The 26,488-nt window shown below is 45.3% G+C and overlaps 1 protein-coding gene across 3 annotated transcripts in view; it reads right to left on the minus strand.

Annotated features, from left to right (window-relative positions):
• Trim2 (tripartite motif containing 2) overlaps positions 1–26,488 on the minus strand; it is a 144,115-nt gene that overhangs the window by 70,765 nt on the left and 46,862 nt on the right. Inside the window, exon 1 of one of the 3 annotated variants that reach the window (XM_021195646.2) lies at positions 25,966–26,435. The exons of the other annotated variants lie outside the window; for them this stretch is intronic. The gene's annotated coding sequence lies outside the window, so the exon portion shown is untranslated. Of the gene's footprint in view, positions 1–25,965; positions 26,436–26,488 lie in introns of those variants that run through there. 3 annotated transcript variants of the gene reach the window in all.

Here is a 26,488-nt window from a genome sequence, read left to right on the forward strand (position 1 = left end):
ACCCCCAGGCAGAGGAATAGAGACACAGGAAGTTCTACATCCTGACCCCCAGGCAGAGGAGTAGAGAGACACAGGAAATGCTGTAGGCTTTTGAAACCTCTAAGCCCATCCTCACTGACCCAATTTCTCCAACAAGGCCACACCTCCTAATCCTTCTAATCCTTTCATAGAGTTCCATTTCTTGGTGACTAAGCATTCAAATATATGAGCCTATGGGGGCCACTCTTATTCAGCCCACTACAACAAGCACAGTCATTTCCATCTGGACACTTTGAGTCACAGGGAACCAGCTGCCTCCCTGCCAACTTGCTTTTGTGTTTTATCTGGTCTATGATGAAGGGAGAAAGCAAGATGTAATCTTGGGCATCATTAGAAAGAAGAAAGTATAGTATAGGTCACAGTATACCTGACAGCACACCCAATGCCTCTTCTATACCCACTGAGAACTATGTGGGCATGGACAGTCACACAGTGGTGTGGGAGACAGGAGGAAGGAGGGAGGAAAAAAAATCAACAGACAATGTTGTACATACTACTTTTTATTAATATTCTATTTATTATTACTTTATGCATATGGGTACTCTGCCTACATGTTCATCTGGTAGACACATTCATGCAGTGCCCACAGGGGCCAGAGGGAGCCTCAGATCTTCCAGAACTGCAATTATAGATGGTTGTTAACTGCCATGAGGACCTGGGAACCAAAAATCCTATCCTCTTACTGCCTAAATAATCTCTCAGGCCAATCAATCCATTTATTTTAAAAAGCACAAGGCTGAGGTCACAGAACCTGACAGTGTCTTTCCTCTTTGCCTTCCTATAAAGAGTGGCATTCATACCTTCTAAAGGGAGGAGGAACTTCCCTGTGACATGTAGATCTTAAAGCTGCAGACCAAAAAGCCTGAATCAAGGTCATAGACTCCATCTGCTTCAGTGCGGACATATTCTTTAAAGGTCTTGTGGTTAAAGCCTTGGCCCACAGTCTGCAACACTACAGAGATCTGGGGAGCCTTTAAGAGGCATGTGCTATTGGGAAGTCTTCTGGTCACAGGGGGTGTGCTCTCCAAGGGAACTGTGGCACCCCAAGCCTATCCTGTTCCTCTCTTTCATGTCCCAGAACAAGATAAGCAAGTCCGTGCTACCGTGCGCTCCTGGGTCCGCTGTGCTTATGCCGATAGGGAACTCAGGGGCTCCACCCCAATTCCCAGCTCTTGTCAAGAACCAGAAAAAAGTAAACCCAGAAGCCAGGCTTCATAGACTCAGAGTGGAAGGGAGCTGAGAGACGGCGTCACCCAGTCATCTGAATGCCACAGATCCCTTCTCCAATCAACATGACTGCCGCTCAGTAACATAAGGAGACTCTGGTTCTATCCCGGCACTGAGATGGGGCAGGAAAAAACAGCACTCCGTCACAAGTCTCACTCACCGCTGTCTCCCCCGCCCCCACGTTTCTCCAGAACAGCGGGATAACTGGGCATAAAGGCAGTTTGAGCACCAGTATACAGACAAAGAAACAGGTCTGAGGGGACATTATTACTCTCTCACGCTATACAACTAAAGTAGGGAAGCCCTCCTGGAGAACCCACTCCAGCTTCTGACTCATGCCTCTTTCTACTGTCCCACCATCATCCACTGATAAGACTGGGGCCTTGGAGGCCTTTGTGGGCCGGCTTGGCTTTCATAATAAGTAGCTTCATAGAGAACGATCCACAACAGAGATGATTAGCAGTATGAGAAACAAGACGTGCTGCTCAGTGAGCCTGGAAAACTACGTTGAAGAGCAGAAAAAGGCTCTCAGGGTTTGTGAATATATACTCCCCAGTCAAACAGCAGGAGTTCCCAAGATAGCGGAGAAACCGGAACCCTGCACAAAGGACCGTAGTCCTCAAAGGTCAACGACTCAGCCAGCCATTTGGGCAAAGGGCAGGGAAGAAATAAACCATGACATCCTGTTAGAAGGGGAATTCACAGAGAAGGCAAACTCCTGGGAATAGTAAAGAAGCAAAACGACGCAGGCACTGTAGTGAAGAAGCCAAGTCCTCAAAATGGCCTTGGCGGCAAAAAGCCAGCACTGACCCAAACATGGAAGAGAAAGAGTGTGGTGTGTGTGTGTGTGTGTGTGTGTGTGTGTGTGTGTGTGTGTGTGGTTTGGTGTATGTATGTGTGTGTGATGTGTGCATGTGTGGGGGGTATGGTGTATGTGTGTGTATAGTATGTATATGTGTATATGGTATGTAGGTGTCTATGTGAGTGGGGTGTGTGTATGTATAGTGTGTGTGTGTGTATATGTGTGTGTGTGTGTGTGTGTGTGTGTGTGTGTGTGTGTGTGTGTTGGGGCTTAACTCAACTGCTGAAGCCTTTCTTTTAATGCAGGGTGAACAGACTGAAGTGATAAAAACACAGAAATGGTGGTTGGCATGGTTTTGTCGGGCATCTGGCACTCCCTTTCTCATTCTGATCAGGCTTCAGCATTATCCCCTTTTGGGCAGGGGTGGGAGGGTAGGGTGCCAGTGCTCGGATTCAGGCCTTGGTATGAGCTTTACCCTAAGTTACAACTCAGTCTTCCATTCTACTTGTTTGCTTTTAAACTTTCTCTTTAAAAAAATTATTTGTTGTATGTGTTCATGTTCATATGTGTGAGTGTATACGTGTAGAGTGGCTAAAGGCTAATGTCTTATCACCCTCTGTCATGTGTGTTTTGATTTATTTTATTTTATGCGCGTGAGTATCCTGCCTGAATGACTTTCTTTGTACCACCTGTGTGCCTGGTGCCTGCAGAGGTCAGAAGAGGACATTGGATCCTGGTAACTGAAGTTACAGATGGTTGTGAGCCACCACGTGGGGCCTGGGAACCAAATCTATAAGAGCAGTAATTGCTCTGAACGACTGAGCCATCTCTCCGTCCTTTTGAGACAAGGTTTCACTACAGAGCTCTGGCAGACCTGGGACTTTGTGTGTAGACGAGGTTGGCTTCCAAGTTACAGAGGTTCATGTGCCTCTGCCTTAAGTGCTGGGATTAAAGGCAGGCGTCTCCATGCCTGGCCTCCACCTTCGTTCTAGGGTCCGCTGAACCTAGAGCTCAGTTTGTTGGCTAGAAGAGTTGGCCAGTGACCTCTGGAAATCCTCCTGTCTCCGCTTTCACAGCATTAGAATACAGCACAGCACAGCATACCACAGCACACACCTGGTTTTTTATGTGGGTGCTGGAGATCAAAACTTAGGTCACTGTACTGGTTGACAAGTGCTTGAAATTAAGTTATTTCCTAATCCCCGCTTTATTTTTTTGTTAAAATGCTATTAATATATGCTTATTTGCATGCAGAAACAGGAGAACCAAGCCTTCATTTCAATTTTTCCATAAAATTTACTCATTAAGAGGAGAGTCTAGTTCAACCTCCTATTTCGTGGCCAGCAGTTCTCCAGCAACAGCCTAGAGACTTAAGCCAGCCTTCAAGCAGCCTCCAGACTCTAAGTTTCCCTTTCACACACTCTCACAACTGTGTCTGACTTTTGGGAACAAACAGACCCACGACCTTGACACCAACCTCAGAGAGTTTAGGTCTACAACAGGATGATGCCGTTCTTTGGTTCACAGCAAAATTAAAGGGTCTCTGTGGGAGGCTGAGCAGCTCCTGTTGTAAGCTCCCCATCTTTGCATGATGCCTCCTTTCTGAGGCCACACTGACCAACCCATCTTAAGTGTCACCTATATATGCCACACCATCACAGTTGAATCCTTCATGATTGTTGTCATAGTTTGTAATGACCAATTCACATGGGTAGAGCAAGCCCATCATCTACCTCTAACTCCAGGGGGACAGGATCACCCTCATTGGCTGGCACAGCATCCATGCAACTCAGCACATAGTGTCATGCCAAATACTGCATCCTGAAGAGTGGCCGAGTGTCCTGCCTGTCTGGACATCACGGCCCAGAACATAGTCCCAGTGACCAGATTCTTGTGTGAGACACTTCAGAAATAGTCAGTGCCTCCTGCTAAAGATCCCTCTGAGTTGTCTTTGTAGATGAGTTCTGTTGGGAAAGTAGCATTTGCAAGCTAAAAGGACAGCCGCACTTCCTTAAGAGTGTGACGCAGTGGGGACAGTCTCCACACTGCTCATCTGTGTGACAACTGAGGTTCATTGTCAACTTGACTGGATTCAGGATCACCGTGGAAACACATTTTGGATGGGTCTATTAGAGTGTTTCTAGAAGAGTTTAAACGTAAGAGTGAAGATGTACTGTTGTAGTGGGTAATCCTGGTTGTCAACTTGACTATATTTGAAATGAACTACAATCCAGAATTGGAAGGCTCACCGGTGAACCTAATCTGGAGACTGGGAGATAGAAGTTTCTGATCTAGATCTTGGTATGGAGATCTTGAGACACAGTGGTGATTGAATCCAGAAGATTAAGACAGGGAGATCTCCGAGTCCAAGATCATCTGGGATTAAAGTTGTGGTGGCACACACCTTTAATCTGGGCTACACCTTCTGCTGGGGACCATATAAGGACATTGGAAGAAGGGAGTCTGGCTCTCGCTCTTTCGCCTTCTTGCGGTGTGGGACTCAGCAACTGCTAGATCCTTGGACTTCCATTCACAGCTACTACTGAACCATTGTTGGGATTTGGACTGCAGACTGTAAGTCATCAATAAATTCCTTTACTATATAGAGACTATCTGCAAGTTCTGTGACTCTAGAGAACCCTGACTAATACATACTGTGAATGTGAGTAGTGTGATCCCATAGGTTGAGTCCTGGTCTGAGTAAAACAGAGAAAGACAGCTGAACCCTAGCCTTCATCTCTCTGCTTCCAGCCTGCAGATGCAATGTGACCAGTCAGCTCCTGCTGCTGGGCCTTCCCCACCATGAAGGAATCTTAAACCATGAGCCAAAAGTAAACCTTTCGTTCCTTAAGATGCTATCTATGGTCAAAGACTTTTGTCATAGCAACAAGAATAGTTAATCCACGCAGGCACTAAAGTGTACTTTATAATACAGTTACATGTCTATGTGATTACTGGATACAAATAAACACCAGAAGTAATGAGGACTAAGCATCATTCAGACATTTTCCAATCCCCCCCCACTTTTTTTTCATTGCTAGAGAGAGAACACGGGGATCGTGTTAGGCTGGGCTTTCCCTCAGCGACACCCTGAGTCCCGCACTTCACTTTTCTGTGTTCTGAACTATGAGCTCCAGTAAACCATGAAGTCCTGGAAGAATACATGGTGGCTGACTGATGACAGGGAGGAGAAAGGATACCATACCTTCCTAGAGACCTCTCACAGAGCTTAGCTTACCAAGTCTACGGGCTGTGGTATAGCTCAGTGGTAGAACGCTTGCCAGCCTAACATGAGGGAGGTTCTAAGTGAGATCCATCCCTAGTGCCATTAAAAACAAGCAAGAGGAAATGGCAGATCCACTAAACACCATTTGAGATTTATTTTTGAAGAAAGAAATGACTACTGTTTATGGAAAGATGTAGCTTTTACCCTTCTGTAAAACTCTTATCTATAAAACTGTATCAAGTTAGAGTCCAAAATCAATATCAAAAGCAAAATATTACCAAATTAGATGCAGCTTTGTTATTTGTACTGCCCGCCTGTGTTTAAGTATTTCCAGCATTACCAAAGGAAAATATTTTCAAAATAGCCCAACCGTTTTTTACACACAGTTCAGTTGCAGTGACCTTTTACATATAACCCAAACAAGATACCATAGGCAAGATATTCCGCTTTTATTTAGGGACTCAGAGGGCTGGAAAGATGGCTCAGTAGTTAAGAGCACTAACTGCTCTTCCAAAGGTCCTGAGTTCAATTCTCAGCAACCACATGGCGACTCACAACCATCTGAAATGGGATCTGATGCCCTCTTCTGGTGTGTCTAAAGACTGAGACAGTATTCTCATATAAATAAAACAAGTAAATAAATCTTAAAAAAAAAAATGTATTTAGGGACCTAGACATAGTCGTGTTATATTGCTCTAAATTAATATATATATATATATATATATATATATATATTACTTTATTTTTTCTTTTTATTGAAAAATTTCTCACATACGTATCCTAATTATAGTTTTCCTCTACTCCTCTACTCCTCCCAGTTCCTCCCCACATTCCCTCCCCTCCATCCAGATCCATCCCCCTTTCTGTCTCTCATTAGAAACCAAACAGGCTTCTAAGGAATAATACTAAAATATGACAAAGTAAAACACAATAAGATAAAACAAAACCCATCATGTTGGAGTTGGACAAGACAGACAAACAAAAGGAAAAGGGCCCAAGAGAAGCACAAGAAACAAGTACCCACTTGTTGACACACTCAGGAATCTCATAAAACCACCAGTATATATACAGAGGACCTGGTGCAGATCTTTGGGGGCACAGTGCTTGCAGCTTCAGTTTCTATGTTCCTATGAGCTCTGCTCAGAAAACGTTGCCTTATGACTGTGTGTGTCTGTGTGTATGCCACAGCACGCACGTGAGGTCAGAGGACAAGTTGGTTCTCTCCTTTCATTTGTCGGTCCTGAGGCTTGAACAGCACCTGCCTCAACTTGCCAAGCCATCTCATTGGCCCTACAATTTTGCTTCTAATGAAGACAGGGATCAATGAAAGAGAAGTGACCTAGTCAAAGTCATGGTATGTGTTAAAGAGGAAAAAGGAGGGAGAAGCTAAGACACAAGGAGAGAGGATGAGAAGGGATCGTGACGCAGGTCTCTTGTTTCTAGCTGTCACTCGCTCACACATTCATCCGTTCATTGTCTTATTCCAGTTCTTGGAACAGTGCACGGTGCTCACCTGGCACAGGACATGTGAAAGTGGAGTGAAAGCAGCATTTTAGCCGGGCAGCGGTGGCGCACACCTCATCCCAGCACTTGGGAGGCAGAGGCAAGCAGATCTCTCCGTTTGAGGCCAGCCTGGTCTACAGAGCGAGTTTCAGCTACACAGAGAAGCCCTGTCTTTTTTTAAAAAAAGAAGGTTTTATCATTTCTTTCTGTGTGTGTATGTGTGTGTGTACCTGCATGAGTGTGTGCACCATGCACATGCAGGTTTCTGCAGAGGTCAGAAGTCAGTGTCAGATCATCCCCTGGAACTGAAGCCACAGGTAGTTGTGAGTCACCGTCATCGGTGCTGAGACCAAACCACAATCTTGGGCAGGAGCACTAAGCACTCCTAACCACAGAGCCATCTCTCCAGCCCTGAAACTTTACGGGGCTGTTTCCCCTTTGTGTGAAATACTGCTCTCTTTTCCTGCTCTTCCTCTGTCAAAAGTTCCCCTCGGTGTCATCACCGTTCTGAAAACTATCCTGACACAGGGAAGCCCCACGGGCTTCCTTTTAGTTACCAGCAATGCTGGCACATCCTGTTATAGCTGCTACCACACCCTCAGTAATCCTTTCTTCAAATGTCTATTTATGCTAGTGGAGAATGAATTCCTAGTTCCAGACATACCAGTTTAGGTACTAAGTGCTCAATAAACATCAACTATCTGTTCTACAATGGCATGCAGAAAGAAAGGGAAGTGGATTGCTAGGTAGCCAGATACACCGAATTCTATGCTATCCTTATTTTATTCTCAAGAAAACTTTGTAAGATGGGACTAACCCCACCTTCCCCATGTGCTCTCACCCTTGCTCTCACCTTCTCTTTGCACAGGATATAATTATGTAGCCCAGGCTGACCTGAAATTCCATATGTAGACCAGGCTGGCCTTGAACTCACAGAGATCTACTTGTTTTTACCTTCAAGTGCTGGATTTAAAGGCATTCACCACCACACCATTATGCACCACATAACAATAGAGACAGTTCTGAGATGAGTCCTCAGTTGATTTCATGGTTGTAACACCACAGAATATACCTGCAGACTCCCCAGTGGGATAGATGACTATCCATCTTGGCTTCATTGGATATGAAAGATGTGGTGTGCTGTGGTGTGCTGTGGTGTGCTGTGGTGTGCTGTAGTGTGCTGTGGTGGTAAAATCATGCCTCTTGGTGAGTAGGGGCAGTGGAGGCTGGGGAGACGGCCCAGTCAGCAAAAAGCTTGTTGTGTCAGCATGAGAACAAGAATGATCCAGATTCGAGGTGAGATCCTGCCTCGGAAGATAAGGTGGAGAGCTACCAAGGAGGATGCTGATGTTCACCTCTGGCCTCTGCATGTATATGTACCCACATATGTGTACACACATACACACATATGCACAAGATAAATGAGTAGCAGAGTTGTTTTAAAATAATAAGAGTATGTACAGTAAAACCACAAACTCCTCATCCTTGTCAAGTACCCCGTACTGTGTGTAGCTGTGTGGTGTAAGATCATGAGAGTGGCAGGGCAGTGGGTTGGTTTACACAGCATCTCAGCACTGATAGGAAAAGTGCCTTGCACACCATAATGACGTCAGCATCACCAGGCTCAGCGCCATCCCAGTCCTATGAGACACTGCAGCACAGCATGTGACTGTGTACATATGAATAAAATTGAGGCTGAAGAACCACTTTATTAGAAATAAAGAGAATATTCTCCAACTGGGAGTGACATGCCAGATGCATTTTGAATGAATGGTACTTTCGGGCCCAGTTATCTTAATGCTAAAAGGGTATAATACTTGAAGTCAGTGTTTTACCAAGCAACGTGGTGTATACATGGTTGAAATTCAACATTTTAGCACAGTTTACACATACCAAAACATCTGAAAGGCCAAGAGGCTATCAACTTGATTTTAACAGCAAGATCGCCTCAGTGAAATTAGCAGCATAGCCGATGTGACAGTTTACCCATTTGAATTCATGGCTTGTGATGTGGAGACTCTAGCAACAGGTCCACTCTATCCTTTTTTAGTAACTTGTACTGTTGGGATTTACCCATTGGTCCACCCTATCTGTAGTCAGTGGCTTGTGATGGAAGGACTCTCTTCATGTGTCCTTTGTAGATGGTGGACTGGAACATCACTTCTCATATGGTTCCTTCTTGCAAATGTTCTCCATCTGTGTTGTAGGCATGATACTTTTTAAACTGTGTGAAAAAATTCTTTAAAAATTATTCCACATACACACTCTCCTGTTGTTCGGATTTGTGATCAATCACAGAAGATACTAGCAAGTGACCTTCTGGTCAGGACTGGGTCCTCTGCATGTCCTTGCTGTTTCCAGTAAGGTCATATGTGATCTTTCACAATGCATCACCCTTTTCCTCACTGGACTCTGCTTGAGACCATTGGGAAATGTGCTCTGTAGGCCATTTGCCTTCTTAGTTTGAAAAGGGAACAGACATGGAAACATGTGAGTGACTGGGAACTGGCAAGCTTTCTGCCAAACTGTGATAACTGGGGGGTATGCCAACTTGTTTCTGAGTGTTATTTGGCATATACACAGACACAAATGGTATGTCTATCAGCTTCTCTAGGTAAATGGTTCTCAGCCTATGGGTAGTGACCCCTTTGGGGGTAGAAAAACCCTTTCAACAGGGGTTCACTTAGACCATCAGAAAACATGGATATTCACATTAGGATTCAAAACAGTAGCAAAATCAGTTACAAAGTAGCAATGAAAATAATTTTATCATTGGGGGGTGTCTCTACAACATTGGAATTGTATTAGAGCATCACAGCATTAGGAAAGTTGAGAATTACTACTCTAGGCTCATCTTTCCTTAAGGGTTCGATGGAGAGGGGACAGAACAGATAAATAAGACCCAACTTCTGGGGTTCCTCTTTCTGGAGGGAAAGTGTTCCTCCTGGACCCAGCACTGGCTGCCATCGCTCTCGTCACTGTTACAGGACACCCAGCATGTCCTCTGGATGGAGAGAAGCTTTTGAGTCACTTGAAGAAGTAGCTCTTTGCAGAGGAGATAACGCTAGGTTCCAAGGCTGGGTACTAATAGACCGTCAGGACACTGGCAAGGCATGACAGCACATGTGTACAGCAGGCCGTCTGTGTGTTTCTATTTCGACATTTTAACATTTCAGATACTTTGACTCTTAGTTTTGTTTTATTATTTTGCATACCCCAAAGTAACTAAGCATCAGACCTAAGGAACACTTGTTAGGAAAGAAAACAGTCAGCCAGTTAATCAAAAGGGTTTCCCAAAGGCCTTAGCAGCATGTGGTTGTAACATGGCGCCACTGAAGAGTCAGAGGACAAGCCTTTAAGAGTCAAAGAGAAAGTTAAACTCTCTCACATGCTGGCGTCCGAAGTTACCCCAGCAGAAACAAGAGGCTCAGGTTGGGTTAACTCTCCCTTTGCTCCTCCAGCACTTACGAGAGGAGACACAGAACCGTGTCCAAGCCGTTTGCAAGGATAGTTAAGACACACTCCTTGGACTCAAAAGCCAGGGAGAGCTGCAAGAGAGAAGTGTGCGAAGAAGATTGAAGGTACCTGCTCTGTTGGTTGCACAGGGTGAGAGAGGGGTCTGGCAGTGTCATGTGACATCTGAGAGGCCTTCAAAGGGTTGTGAGACAAGCAAAAACCTCTGGGTGAAAAGTTAACAGTTAGAGGTAGTGAGTCTTTCCAAACAGTAGGACCCAGCATCGCTGGCACCGGCGAATGAAGGAGGGGGCCACTGTCAGAGTGAACAGTCTACTTTTCTGTCATAGTAGGTACACAACGAGGACCTAAAGTAGAACAAAGCCCTGGGACACTAAATGTCCAGCAGGCAACAGGATAAATTTCCTGAAGGAGGCAGGCATTGACAACAAATAGGAAGCCATTACACCAGTCAGCTCTTTCATTCATTCATTACTTTGGTTTGAATGTCTCCACCAACGCTCATGTTGAAATTTAATTCCCACCATGAGGTAAAGTGATGGGTCTGTAAGGCAGGCTCTGTAAGAGAAGATTAACCCATCCTGGGTTAATGAATTAGGAGGAAATGGGTTATCTCAGGAGTGGCTTTGTTATAAAGTGAGAGCTTTCTGGCTTCTTTTTTTGTCTTACTGTGTGACGACTTGCACTGTCCTGGGACTCAGTAGAGTCCTCACCAACATCAATGTAATCAACAGTCTGGGTTGACCTTGGACTTCCCAGCTTCTCTAACTACAAAATACACCTCTTTTAAAAAGAAAATTTCCAGATTGTAGCATTTTCTTACAGCAACAGAAAACAGACCAAGATACTCATCTTCAAGTAAGCAGTTTTGCGCATCCTGTGTCAGGTGCTACTATGGTGAGCTGCACACAGAGCTCTAAGGGGACAGAGTCCAGAGGGAATGAAGAGTCCTAATTCCTATAGACAAGAGCTCTGATGGAGGTGAACACAGGGTACCCTTGGAGGGTCCAAGACAAAAGACACTTAGATTTCGTCTTGAGGGACAAGCAGAGATTAGTCAAAGAACGAAGCCTAGGAAGTGTACACGGTCAGAAGGAAGAGCAGGAGCAGAGACCTTCATCCACCTCACAGCCACGGCAGCTCTGGTCCAGGATGAGGGAAATTGTGCTTTTCTAAAAATTAAAAAGAGCTACCTTTATACATCAAACAATGACCACGGCAGTCTAGCGAGTGTGTGGTACGTTCCAGGCACTGAGTGATTTTGCTTACATATTTGTTTGCTTGCAGTACTGGAAAATGAACTCAATGCCTTGTGCATGTGAGACATGAGTTGTGCCCTGATTATACCCTCTAGCCCAGACTCTGATCTATTAATTAATTTGTTTGTTCATTTGTTTGAGACAGAGTCTTGTGTATCTTATGTAATCAGGGAGGAGCCTGAACGTCTGCTCTTCCTGCTTCCACGTCCTGGGATAACAGCTGTGTATCCCCTCACTTTGTTTGTTGGTGCTAGAGATGGAAGCCAGAGTATTGTGCATGCTAGAGCTAAGTCCTGAACCACATTCCTGGTCCAGATAGTGCTTGTCACACACAGTAATTTATTTAATTATCACAAAGGGCACTGCCATTCCCATGCTACAAATTTTCCCTCTTTATAGTCCAAGAGTCAGGAAGCTTGGGTGAGGGGTGATGGAGGAGTCTGTGTGCTTTGGGATAAGACGTGTGGGTGACAACTAGAGAGAGAAGGCGACAGTGACTTGAGTTTAAGTCTGGACATGACCTGCCATGGATATTCTCCTGGACACTCGAGTTGAAATTCAGTCTCTCTTGTGAGGTATTAAGAGCTGGAACCAGATGGGACCCTTCCATGGTGACCGGGCCACCAGGGCAGTCATTGACTCATGGGTTAATGTACTACCTTGAGGGTGGGCCTACTGTAGAAGCTAGTTTGATTTTGTTTCTTTTCTGTGCTCCAGGCACCAAGTCGTACCCTCAGCCACCTCAGAGTGAGAGCTTTCTGGCTTCTTTTTTGTCTTACTGTGTGACGCCTTGTACTGTCCTGGGACTCAGTACAGTCCTCACCAACATCAATGTGCTCAACAGTCTGATACTTCGGAGTGCCTCCGACTGCCAAGAGATCCCCTCCAGATGAGGCCTCTTGACCTCAGACTTTCCAGCTTCCGGAACCACTGACTGAGTGAATGTGTATTATGTTTAACTGATCCATTTCCTGGTATTTGGTTGTAGCAGTAGAAAACTGACTACGGCAGACATATTGAGCTCCGATTGTTTGTGAGCAACATGGTAATGTCAGCAGCTGTTGAGTTCTCCTTTCTAACCTCAGGAGAAGGGACTGGGTAGAAAACAAGGATTAGAGACGAAAAAGAAACCTAGGCAGAGGACTCCATTACAGTAAGCACTGTCAACCAGGCAAAGGTCACAATGCCTTCCGTGTTTAACCCTTTCAATGGCCAAATAAAGTTGATAACCACCATCATTTTTATAGGATAGACTATGAATGTCATTCAGTCTTCCTGCACCTCTATTTCTGAGTTTCCACCCTTTCTGTGACTATAAACCAGTATTTTATGTTGGGTAAGATATACACACACATTTCACTGAAACCAAGATTATATGAGGGGCCCTATGCCCCCTGCTATCTCATTTTTAATCTTTGATTTTTATTTATGTATTCATGACAAGGTCTTGCTATGTATCACAGGCTGGCTTGGCTCTTATGATCCTCCTGCCTCAGCCTCCAGAGTGCTGGAATTATAAGCATGTACTACCGCATGTACTACCACGCCTGGCACAGACTTCATTTCTAAAATAGACTGGCTGCAATGCACGAACTTACTTTTCCACCCACTCAGGAGAGCCACAGCTTGAGAACTGCTGTCTAACGCCCTTCTGCCTCCCACCCCTGCGTCTGGACTCGCATGGCAGCTTTGCAAAGATGAGGGGAGGTGTGACTGACATCAGAGATGCTAATGTGAAGAGAAAACTTGGCTTCTGTTTGCTTTTCAGTCTTCGGTACAGCCCGAAGAGCCCTGGGCCTCCTCTGCCAAGTCGTACCTGGAGGACATGTCTATAGAAGCCAGTTTGTACGCACTGAGTCATGTGTGTCTGTCATGAGTCTTTGTGGGGATTAAAGCCGTGTTTGCTGCCAAGTTTCCCCCCATCTATGATACAGGAAGGGAGGCAGATGCACAAAACTTTGGAGAACTTTTGAAGTTATTTGCTCTAAAATTGCCACACTCTTACGTGGCAGAAGGGTTTAGGCAAATGGCCCAAAGCAAACCAGCCTCGTGCTTGTGCTTACATTCTATTTAATGTAATTTCTGAAGACAGCAACTGCAGGAGAAGTATTAGCTCTGGGACAAAAACAATGGTGTGTGATGGTAACATCTTATTCAGCAGGAAATGGCTCTGCTGGTCAGACCATGGGAATCGATTCCCAAATACGACATAGACCCTGAACATAAGCAATCCTCCATTTTCTTCTGTTCTACAGAAAGACGTGGCACGCTTCTTCTCACCAAACAACTCCTTCCAAGTGGCTTGCCTGCCACCCTATCACCTCCACACTCACTGATGGTTAATGTTGGCTTGGGTGGATGGTCAGGCTCCTCCTAGTCCATTGGTAAAGCTGGCTGCTGCTTATGAGCAAACTAAGGGGAGAAGACACACCCTGAAGGCTGTCCAAATTCTTCGATAGGCTGGGGGCAACTGTGGAAGACAAAATTAAAAACGAGGCACACATTCTTGTGCATTATCAGTTCTTCCTGAGTGGGTAGAGTTTCACTGCCTCTGTGGCCCATGGACCTCAATTCCCTAAGTTTCAGCCTTTGAGTACAGACTCCTACTCACAGCTCTGCATGGGACTACCAGGCCTTCAATCTCAGACTGAGGCTGCCCCATTGCTCTCGCTTACTCTGAGACTTCCAGCTCCTTGGATCCTGTTGGTTTCCTAGGTTCTCTGGCCCACACACAGTCATTTGGGGTCAATGTTACCAGCCTCTGACACCTTACATCCAACCACCGAATCCCCTAAATTAGGAAAACTCACTTCTTTAGAGTAAAACCCTCGGGTTCGTTTTCTTATCCCGCCATTCTGTGATCACCCTCTCTCTTCTTTCCCCTGGTACTTACTAGCCTCACTGTTGCCACAAATCAAAGTCTTTCCAAGCTCTCAGACCATTCTCTGCCTCCCCAAATCATTCTATTGGAAAAACCTCCACTGGATAACTCCCCTGTTCTCCCTGACTTCCGTCAATACTTCTTGGGCTGGTTCTTGGCAATCACCCAAGTCCGGAAAGCTACTGAAATAGCAATCCCCAGACTTAGCTCCTATATTCTCACGTCACAGAGCCCACCTCCTCTGGGGATGAAAGGGCTGCTGTTATGCCATGCATCTAAATCCCCAATCCAAGTCCATCCAATGGGAGGACAGCTGGTCCTGTAGCCATCTCTAAACATCTAACACTTGTGGCGTTGGGTCTTGTTCTCCTGCCTCTGGTCACCACAGACCCTGGTGGGGGTGACCTCTCTCTGAATCACCCTCAGACAGACAGTGTAAAAACAGGGACATTGGCTTCCCACTCCTCAAGATCAGAGGAAGCAGCAGAAGGGGGTGTATTTCCACACCCAAAATACACCATTACTGCTAATGGGTAAGACTTGTGGATTCTTCCCTTGGATTTTACATTTTGTCTCCCCCTTCCCCGACCAGCCAGCAGGTGTCTCTTCACTGGTCTACTCACCAGTCTGTGCTCAGTCTACCTTTGCTAGAACTTTCTGCTTTCAGCACCTCACTCTTCTGCTCAACACTATAAAAGTCCTTGCTGTGGCCCAAGTCCCCAACCTGCTGTGCTGACATCTCCTCACAAGGTATGAAGCAAGACAAAGGTGTTCCCTGACGCACATTGGGGTTACATTCTCATAAACCCTCCTGAAGTTGGAAATGTCATAAATAAATAATGCATTAATATCTCTTCTCAATCAACCTTTTAGCTTAGCCTGTGCCTACAGCTGGGCAGCATCCTCCAAAGCCAAACTTATGCAAAAATGTTGAATAACTTAGTGTGTTTGAGACCTGCATTCAAAACTCCAGGCACCGCCCAGTACCACCTAGAATGTTAGCTCTTTCCTATTGTGCTTCTGAGCTGATGGGGTGGACTGGGGGCTGTGGCTGGATGACAGGGCCATGTCATTCAAGATGATCAGGCTTCATATTGCTGCCTCAAGAAATGCTCCAAGTGAAGAATTCAGGGCCAGAGAGATGGTTGAGAGCTAAGAGATGAGAGTTAAGAGCACTGGCCACTCTTCCAGAGGATTCAGTTTCAATCCCTAACACTGGCATGATGGCTAACAACCATGTATAACTCCCTTCCAGGGGATCTGACTCCATCTCCTGGCATCCTCCAGCACTCCACACACATGTAATACACAGATATGCATGCAGGCAAACACGTATACATACAAAGTAAAAACAAAAATCTCAAAATTCTGAACTGAAAGTACAGGGTCTGTTGGATATATGTCATTTTCTTAAACCAATAAAACTGCATATTGTAAAGCAACCTGTCACAGGCCAGGAAGTCTGTAGGTCAGACAGGTTTGCACGAGGACATCAGGGTGGGTTCTAATCTCACTAGTGTGTTCTTATAAAAAGGGGGAAGATGGCAGAGAAGATGATGTGACGATAGAGAGAAGGCCACCTAAAAGCCAAGGACTGCCTAAGAGTACATTCAGCTAGATGAGAGGCAGAGAACAGTCCCTGTCACAGCTCTCAAAGTCAGCACTATGTGTGCGTTGCGTGTGGCTGACCACCACGAGCCTCTTTGCTCTGATTCTCCTCATTGCTGTGACTCTCCACACAGACCCTGAGGGGCCACCCTCACACATGCCTATTTACTGATCCCTCCTGTGGTGCCCCAACAGCCCGTTGAGCCCTCTCACTTTTCATCGCCACCATTATTGGAGAGCACTCTTCAGGAAGCCTTCTTAGACCTGTATGTGTCACTCTAGGTTACCTTGTCTGTGCTGGCCAGTCCCTGTGAATCTGACACAAGCTAGAGCTATCTGAAAGGGAACCTCAATTGAGAAACCAACCATATGGACAGGTGGTTCTGGGCTCTATAAGGAAGCAGGCTGAGCAAGCTGTGAGGAGCAAGCCAGCAGGCAGCTTCTCTCCTCTGTGGTTTCTGCATTAGCTCCTGCCTGTAGGATGCTGCCCTGTTTGAGTTCCCGTCATGACTTCCCTCCAGTGATGAACAGCAATATGGAAGTGTAAGCCAAGGAAACCCTTTTCTCCTCATCACGCTTTTCGGTCGTGGTGTTTCATCGCAGCAATAGAAACCCTAACAGAGACACTTTCATTTAGAGTCTTCCACAATTCTCTCATTATTGTCACTACAGGTGGAAGTCAGGACCTCCTGCATACTGAGCAAGTGCTCTACCATAAGCTACCGTCCTGGCTCCTAATGTTTCTTTATCATGTATCATTCAATCAGGAACTATGGAGCATCAGGTCTAGAGGGAAGGACGTCCTAGGTGGAAATACTCCTTTTGGCACTCAAATTCCTGGAGCATTCCTTAGGGATAACAATGTGTCTATTTGTGTTTTACTCTTTGCTTGAGGTGCTGGATCTGGCACACACAGGTAAGCAAGCACTCTTCCACTGAACTCCACCCTCAGCCCTGAAGGGAATTGTTAAAGGTAAAGTCTTTCTCAACTCTGAGAGTAAATCATTGTTACGATCTCCGTGCCAAGGGAGCCCAGCTAGTTAACCGCACACTGAAGGAATTATGGGCTTGAGCTGAGGGAGCAGGTTCTTCTAGATTCACACCACCAGAGCCAATAAATTTCATGACTAATAGAGAGTGGTGGGAAGAGTAAAGAAAATGGCCAAGCACATCCCGGTGGGTCAACAGGGCGACCATCATAAATAAGAGAGAGACAGTAGACTGTCAGTTTAATCTTCCTGGCAGCTCCGGTATTCCAGGCTCCAGGGAGAAACCACCTACAGTCTCCAATAAACAGCTCTGATACGTACATTCACACACACACACACACACACACACACACACACACACACACACACCTCTACAGTCTCCAATAAACAGCTCTGATACACACACACACACACACACACACACACACACACACACACACAGAGTAATTAATGTATCACCCTAAGCCAAGAGCTTAATGTTTGCTTGTTTGTGGGTTTCTTTTTTTCTGAATTGAATTCTACTGATTTACAACTGAAAGCTAACCAGAACGTTAACCATTCAGGAAAACAGAATGGAAATCCAACGACAAGTCTCAGTACAATTTGTCCCATGAGCCCTGAAGATCAAGGAAGAGCCGTTGGCCTCGCTGCCTGTTTCAAATAAGACACACTGCAGCGGGACAGACTCCATATGTTTGGTGTTTACAGCCTCAAACTGCCAAACTTCCTTTATGAAAGCCTCCCTATGACTTGACTTTAATTTTTTTATTTTTATTTATTCTATGTATATGAGTATGTTGTTGCTGTCTTCAGACAAACCAGAAGAAGGCATCGGGTCTCATTACAAGTGTGAGCCACCATGTGGTTGCTGGGATTTGAACTCAGGACCTCCGGAAGAGCAGTCAGTGCTCTTAACCGCTGGGCCATCTCTCCAACCCCATGACTTTAATGTTAAGTGAAGTGTTTCTGTTTTAAAGTGAATAAATGAATGCTTTAGTAGAGAGGGGATATTATGAGGCAGTGCTTACTTAGCTCAGGACAGCGTCAAACTCACTATGCAGGTGGGGCTAGCCTTGACCTCCAATTTCCCCTGCCTCTGCCTCTTAGCTGAACTTTTTCCTCCTGTGTTACTTTTGATATTTGTTCTGAAAAACTGTGCCAACGATTGTGACTGAACCAAGAAGCGACAATTCTAAAGTTGTGGCTATAAACTCTAACTACTGCAGTAGCCATTGTGTGTAAAGTCACAGGTTGAGCCCTGGGTGGTCTCAAGGGGTTGAAGCAGAAGGTCGGAGGGTCTCTTGTTCCTTCCTGACCAGCCATCAGCAGGTACTAGCACGTTGATGTCTGTGTAGTGTTCACAGAGGACTTGATGTCACTCTGGAGAATGCACTGACCTCAGAGACTTGAGGAAGAGCAAATGGCTTAGGAGACATCTAGGAAAAGCACTTAACCTAGTTCTGTCTTGACTGGGGTTTAAGCATTGAACATCCTGTTGGAAATAAGCCTCAAGCATGCCAAGAATATTTTGTTCCACATTATAAATGCAAACCAGGCCCTATGCAGATGGAATCCTCAATTTTATAACCCCATAAATCTGTCTTTCTCTATAACAGAAACTGTTCTAACTATTGAAAGCAAAAAAAAAAAAAAGCCTATTCTGGTTGTTTAAAGGTTCTTTAGGTAGTAATGTGATATGTGGATGTAACTTGGGTGGTAGAGTTTATACTTGCATGGCAAGGCTTTGGGTTCAATGTCAGGAGAGAGAAAGGGAGGGAGGGAGGGAAGGGGGAGAGAGAGAGAGAGAGAGAGAGAGAGAGAGAGAGAGAGAGAGAGAGAGAGAGAAAGAGAGAGAGGAAAAGCCAGAAGTGATGGCATACACCTTTAATCCCAGCGCTCAGGACAGGCACGTAGCTCTCTAAAGATTTTAAAGCCAACCTGATCCACATAGAGAGGTTCAGGCCAGCCAGAGCTACAGAGAGAGACCCCCATCAAAGGAAGAAAGGAGGGGGTGGGAAAGAGAGATGGGGGAGGCAATATGAATTTGTATGAATTTGACCTATAACAGATGTTTATTAAAAATTTAGAATCTTTTAAACAAAACACTTATGTAACTTACAAACAAAATATTTATAAAGGAACTACCTGTGAAACTTAGCATTTTATTGTTTAATGAAACTGTATTTATAAGTGAGATTGGGTGAGGGTGGTAGCTGAACGTGTTTTCTTTTGGTGCATGGGATGAACCCAGAGCCTGGTACATGTTGAGCTTGTGCTGTACCACTGAGCCACCCCTGTGGCCCCTACTAAGTGTTTCTACATTGTTCTGGTGGCTGGTTAGGCAGCTCAGGGTGGGTTTAAGCCTTCAGGCATAGATTACTTTGTACTTCAGGCTTCTGAATGGAGAATTGGTGGGGGCAAAGGGCAGTAGTTGGAGGAACCTCCAAGGGTAATTGCTATTTTATAGCAGAGAATAAGGAAACACAGAAAGGGATTGCACTGGCCTCTATCCATCCCTCCCTTGGGCAAATGGCTCCCTGTCACTTCACTGTACCCAGAGTGGGTGCCAGCCACATGAGTGGAGTGAAAGAGACCATTTATCAGCTCAGCTCATTTGTGCTGCAGAGTGTGTGCTATGCAGATGGCGAACGTATTGTTCTCATGAAAGGGAAACAGCTTTGCAAAGGAGAATTTTAATGGCAACGATCTGGAGACTGTACTCTGCACACTTGATTTCATTACATTTGCTTTTGATCACTGTGTTCACTACTGGCAGAGTAAGATGATAAAGAGATCCAGCTTTTGCCATTTGTTCTGCACAGCGAGTCCCAGTGCTGACATCCCCATTACCCTCAACCCAGTGTGAGCTTGAAGCCCAGTCCTTCTCACTGGTGATTACTTTGTCCTGTACTTAAAACTGTTATGCTACTCAGCCCTGCTTGTCTCAGCCGTTACAAGCCTCCATAAGACACAGTGGCTGGGGATCTCTGGTCTAGAGAACCAGGAGGCAGTAACTATATGGCTAAGAAATGTGAGCAAGCAGATGGGGCAAGGGTGACTCATCTGCAAGGAGTGGAAGGTGAAAGGCATCAGATGGAACCTTTTCGATTCACGTAGGTGTTCGTGGGGAGCAAGTGCTAATCCTGAAGCTTTCAGCCCTGTGAGTAACCTTTAGTCCACTCTCTTTGGAAGACTATTTCTTGGCCATGTACAATATTGGTTAAAGGAGGACCCAAAGTATGCATTTACATTGCATACAACGGTTGATTTTTTTTTTTACAGCTTCTTTCTTTGACTAGCATGGTTATTATTTTGCCTTCCTGAAGCAGAATCCAAAGCACTGGGTGAAAGGAAGGACCCTGGATATATACTGCACACCAATGATGAGTTAGTAACTCAGATCTAGAAGGAAATAATTTACATGGGAGCATCAAAGAGATCCCTTCATGCTAAGTAAGCCTTTGCGGCAGCCAAGGTAAGCTGAGCTGCCTAATCTCAAACTGTAAGACAGAGAGGGATCAGGTCTGACCCCCAGCTTTTCTCCTTTTGAGTGTCCTGAAAGTTCTTGCTGCCCCCCTCACCTCCCCCAGGCTCCTAGATCACCAGTTTAATTCTCTGCAGTATCATAACAGAGGCAGACTGTCGGGCTGAAAAGATAGACTTTCTATTGTCCTCAGTGACCAAAGACACACAGGGAAGCTAACAAGATGCAAATCCCGTTCAATGGGCCTAAGACCCTTTTCATCCCTAAGCAAAGGCTGGGAAAACTTATTCAATTTGTTGGCTTCGTAATATGGCTTCAGACCATTGTAGAGTGCGCAACACTAATTTAAATAAATTGCGTGTAGTCAAAGGGAATGAGACGGCTTTGTCTTTGTTTAGTCTGAGAGGCTATTTTCGTGATTACAGGGGGTCTGATATCATCTTCTCAGTTACTGCAAAGCTCAAGAGTGTCTGTCATTTACCCTCCAGCAACACTCCCATTATGGGTCATTTTGCAACTAACCATCCCACTCAGACACTGCAAAGCTAGCTATCTGTGGAAGCAAACCCTGGGAGCAAGACTTTACCTATTAAGTCTTTGAGAGTAAGTAAGCAACAAATACCGGGACTCTGGTTCTGTTTAAAGACCCAAGAAGATACTTTCTACTACCAAAGGACACGTATCTCAGTCCCAGGGACCTCTAGATTCTTCTAGGCTGTGTTTGCATCTGAACCTCAAAAAAGGTCTCCAAGTTGCCAAAAGATTTCTTTTGCTGTTTTGCTTTCTTGACAGTCTCACCATGAAGCTCTAGGCTGGCCTCAAAAAATCTGGTACTTCTGCCTCAACCACCTAAGAGCTGACTGGATGTGATGACAGGATGTTGTGGTAGCAATCCTCCCATAAACCTCCAGCTTAGAGGGATGTTTATTAAGATATCAGATACTCTCAAGAAAAGTCAAACATTTCATTCTGCAATAAACTCCTAAAACGCAGGAAGGTGACAACCTGTGCCTCCGGAAGTCCCTGAAACTGACCAAATACACTAGGCCCTTCTCTCCCTAAGCGTATGTAAGCAGTGAGGATTGCTGAGAGACACTCAGACAGTCAAGCCACCTGAAAAAGACAGTAACCAGCTGACCTGCCTCAGAAGACCGTCAGCAAGCTGAGCTGTTTAGAAGAGGCTCAGATCGGAGCCACCTAGAAGAAAGAGACCAACCTAACTGCCTGCAAGAAGTAAGGACTAGTCAAGCCACCTGGAAGAAGCAGAAACCGACCTAGGTACCTAGAAGAGGCTCAGACCACTGGTACCAAGAGACACTCTCAATCTGATGGGCTGCCTGTAAGCTGTGTAGAATGCTTCAGCTTTCCAGCTTCGGTGAGCTGTTCCCCATGCTGGGGGTGGGGGTGAGGGTTAGGCACGCATCCCTAATTGAGTCATCTTCGCTCCTATAAGTAACCCCAATAAAGTTCATTAGTTCATCAAATTGGACTTTGGTCTTGGCTTTACTTTGATCTGTAGTTGATTCCCTATCTGGGGCGAACAGACATTTGTTCATGTCTCCACAGGAATAGTGTCACACAACACAGAGAGGTAGCGCCATTCCCAGCTGGAGGGAAGGCTTTGGAGGAAACTGGTGGGAGAAGGAGGCTCCCTAGAAGCTACTCAACAGACATTACCAATGCTTGAAAAACGCCTTCCAGGCTTAGATTCTCCTTTATACATTGTTGCATAAAGGGAGCCTTTATGGGCACCTGTACTGTTGCACTTCCAGATCACAAAGCAGGACTTTGAAATCAGATATTTTCTCCATAAATCTCTTTGACCCACAGACTAGAACAGTGCCTTTCCTTCCTTTTACCAGACAGGGCAGAACAATCTAAATGAAAACTTGTAGGAGTTTGAAGTAGAGTTCATTATTAGCCAGTGTGAGGCCCCAGCCACAAGCGAAACAAAACTTTCTAACTTTCCCACCACATTTTGGTCTTGCCTCAGATTGCTCAACAGAAGCCTAAATCTGAAACTTTTTTAGATCTAAAAATCACCATTGCTGAAAAACAACACAGAGAACTCTACAATGTTGGTCCAGGTCCAAAGGGAGAGACGAAAACTTAAGAGCGATTTTTCTTTTTAACTTCTCTTGATAGTTTAGTTTAAATTGGTGGGTGTATCTAAAGGGAGGTACCAGGCATCTCTAAGAGAAAACCCAAAGACATTACAGACTGAAGACGGGAATGTTAAAAGCTAGTCACTTCCCAGAGCTCCAGCCATCCCTAGCATCCTCAGCAAACTGCTTCCAGAAGCGGAGGTTGGGCTGTCTCGGGTGGATTCATTTGTTTTGGTTAAGCAGAAGGAAGCCTGCATCAGCAGCTTCATTTGCACGTTTCTAATCCACCATAGGTTGATGACAATGCAGGCAGATACACTGATTTTGTTTGATCCAAGGACTCAGGATAGGCAATTGTTTGTTTGTTTGTTTGTTTGTTTTATGGTGTGGTGCTAGGGATGAAACCCGGGGGCTTATACGTACCAGGAGGCAACCCACACCCTCCATATCCACAGACCCAAGGATATTAGAATCTCCCAGGGCCATTCTGCATAAGTAAATTTCATGTAGACCTACAGTGTATTAGGCAAAATGGAAACAGTGAAAATTCTAGAAAAGGGATACTTTTGTGCTATCATTAAGTTGAGAGTCAACTGCAGGATATAAAAATATAAAATATAGTATAATATATCATAGGAAGTAACCATTGTAAAGAAATTTTAGTATGTGCCAACATAAGCACCGATACTGAGGTTTAACATCTACCAAACCCCACAAGTGACATAAAATCCAAGTGGGAAGTAAGCATTGGCTTGGTGTCGCCATATTGATCCCCCTTAGTTTTCTATTTACCTCACAATCTGTAGTTGTCAATTCTTTTGAGTCTAAGATCAAACACTTTCCATATGATCAGACTTAAGTGTCCCTTTTTCCAGAGAACTTAATACTTTGAACTCACTGATAACTTGTGGGGTTTTCTTTTTAAAGACTTGCTAGCTAGGGACTGGAGAAATGGCTTAGTACTTAAGAAAACTGGCTATTCTTTCAGAGAACCCAGGTTCAATTCCCAGGACCCACATGGCAGCTCACAACTGTCTGTTCCATGATATCCAACACCCTCACACAACATACAAGCAGGCCAAACACCAATGCATATAAAATGCATATAAATAAATGCATATTTTAATTTTTTTTTTTTAAAAAAGACTTGCTAACTCGCCATTCAGTTTTCAAGTCTAATATATAAGCGGATAAGAAATGGTGGCAATTCCTTGGCATCTGAAGGGGTTGGTTCAAGGGCATCCTCACCCCCATAGAAATGAAAGTCTGCATATCAGTAAGTGCTTGTACAGAACTACATTCTATTGCCCGTCACCCACGCCTATCCCCTGCCTAAGTCATCTCAGATTGTAACACCTATGCAGTTTGGAATCACAGTTCTGTTGGCTGTTTAGGGAGTAAGGACAGACCAAAAGGGGGCCGCTTGTCCAGTAGGGACACAATACCACGATGGGCCTCACGGAATAAGGAATGTCAGTAACAAGGTAGTCTCTACCGTTGATTGGCTCTTAGCTGTGGGAGCCTTTCCAAAGCTTCTTTAGATATTGTAATATTACGCCATTGGGTTATCTCCACTGAATGAGCCACATTCTCACAGTGATGGATTTGGAGAGCAGTAAATGACTGTAGCTTGGACTATAAACAGACCACCCTTGAACTGCATGGTAACTATCAGTTCTTCTGGGAGTCAATAAACCAAAGAAAAGGCCAGAACATACATGGCCATACGTTTTAACTTACATTTAGTGTCCTATGAGAAGTTCCTTCTACTTGTATTTCAGTATACAATAGAAACTACAATCTCACCAAATAATAATCCACCCAAGCCACCAGTAACAGGATGATATAAGAATAATTAAAGATATGGATGCCACATTTGTTTTTTTGACAGACACAGTACAATTTATATACATAGAGAGTTTTCTAGGAAAATAAAGGTAAGGTTATGTAAATGTTCTCAGAAAATACTGACAGGGCACATTTTCACTGAAACAAACATTGATAATGACAGTTGATGGTCCCATGCATGCCACAATCCAAAATGAGGTCATGGTAACTGAGTGAAATAGAATTCTGCAAATGAAGGAGGGAAGAAAGGGGAGACCGTATTTACCCAAGGGAGAAGGGAGGCAGAGTCCGTCTCTTTCTAATTGATCTTTAATCATTATGTGAGCCTATGTTTGAACAGGACGGGGATGTAGTGCGTGTCATAAAAAAGTCTATAAAATACTTTCTGTCTTGGGTCAAGGCCGCGCTGGGCCGAGTGCTCTGAATCACTCCTGTTCTTCTGTTGCTTGGAGTTGAAGCGCCCGTGCTGGCTCTGCTAAGGGTGAAATGGAGTGGAAATCTGAAACTGGAGGTCATATACAATCCAGCGCAGTAACCCCCGCCCTCAGGGAGGAATCTGGAAATACTTGTTACGCTGTACTGAGCTTATAACTATATTTCAAGAATAAAGATGTGACGGTTAAGCTCCATCTTAGAAGGAAAAAAAAATAAAATAAAACCCAAACCCTGAGCGGCGCGCGCGGGGTGTGTGTGTGGGGCGTAGATATGCAAACTGTCACAAGAACAACCTCTCATGTATATCCCACCGTCTAGCCTAATCTTTAGACGCTCAGAACTTCCAAGGCTGTTAAATGTACGATCTAAAAAGCATTTGAGAGTTGGGGCAGTAGCTCATCAGTTCAGGCTGGCATTTGATCCCCAGAACCTCAAAATAAACAAACACGTCCCCCCACACACACACACTGTGAAATTAAAAAAGCATTTGAATCTAACACTGTCTGTGCCCTAATTCGACTAAGGAGGCACAGAAAATAAGTCAGTTGCTCGCTGGAATCGATTAGATTACAAATGAGAAAAGGTCTGGGGTTCGCGGATTGCTTTGCATCTGACTAGCATTTCTGGAACAAGCTTACTCCCCACCCCCAATCCTTTACCTCTTGACAGCAGCATGCAGTTTTTAATAACATCAATCAAAAAGCCCGGAAAGGCAATATCTCCCCCCTTTAATAAACCAGAAGTGTAGCATGAGCTTGGTCAGAGGGTAAGCGTGAAAACTAATCGGAAGGGAATCTAGCTGAGTAGTCCCTTCTAAGAGAAAGAACTTTTTTTTTTTTTTTTAAAAGAAAAAGAAATAGGAAGGAGAGTGGGAAAAAAAGAGTACGCCTTTCCAACCTTTAAGATTATAGAGTAGCTTTCTACTTCAGGGTCAAATGACTTTGCAAGCGTTCCTTACAGGTCAGGGTCTGCAGAGGGTCCGCGAGACTCGGGGAACAGTGCTGGCGGGCTGACAGCACCGAAAAGCCGCAGCCCAAGCCGAGGTGCCCGCGCCTTTCAAGCCCCCACTCCCCAGGGACTCTTACCGCGACCCTCGCGGCTGCTGCTCGCACCCGGATCTCTGGCGGCCGCGGACCCCGGTGTCCCGGCTCCCGCCCCACGCGTCCTCACGGTCACACGGCTCGCTCGCCGGACGCGGTCTGAGCGGCGGGCTCGGCAGAGGGAACGGACGCGAGGAGCGAAGCTGGCCTCGCGGGCCGCGCCGGGGCCTTCCCTCCGTGTCGTCCGTACCAAACAGCTCCTCTCTGGGTCACTTCCATTCTGTGCTCAGTCCCAGAGCGGCGAGACATCTGCTTTCCATAAGCCTCGCGCAGAGGCAAATCCTGGATTAGATGCCAGAGCCCACGGTACAGCTGATCCGCGCACAAAGAGCCGCGGACAAACACGCAAGTTGGTGCCCCGTTCCAGAACGACTCGGATGACTCAGGCGGCCGCAGCTGGGATGCGCCAATCCGCGGCTGGCTGGGTTTTCAGGTCTACTGCGGAAAACTCTCTCTCTCTCTCTCTCTCTCTCTCTCTCTCTCTCTCTCTCTCTCTCTCTCTCTCTCT

Source organism: Mus pahari, chromosome 4 (assembly GCF_900095145.1).
Source record: "Mus pahari chromosome 4, PAHARI_EIJ_v1.1, whole genome shotgun sequence".
Classification (NCBI taxonomy): domain Eukaryota; kingdom Metazoa; phylum Chordata; class Mammalia; order Rodentia; family Muridae; genus Mus; species Mus pahari.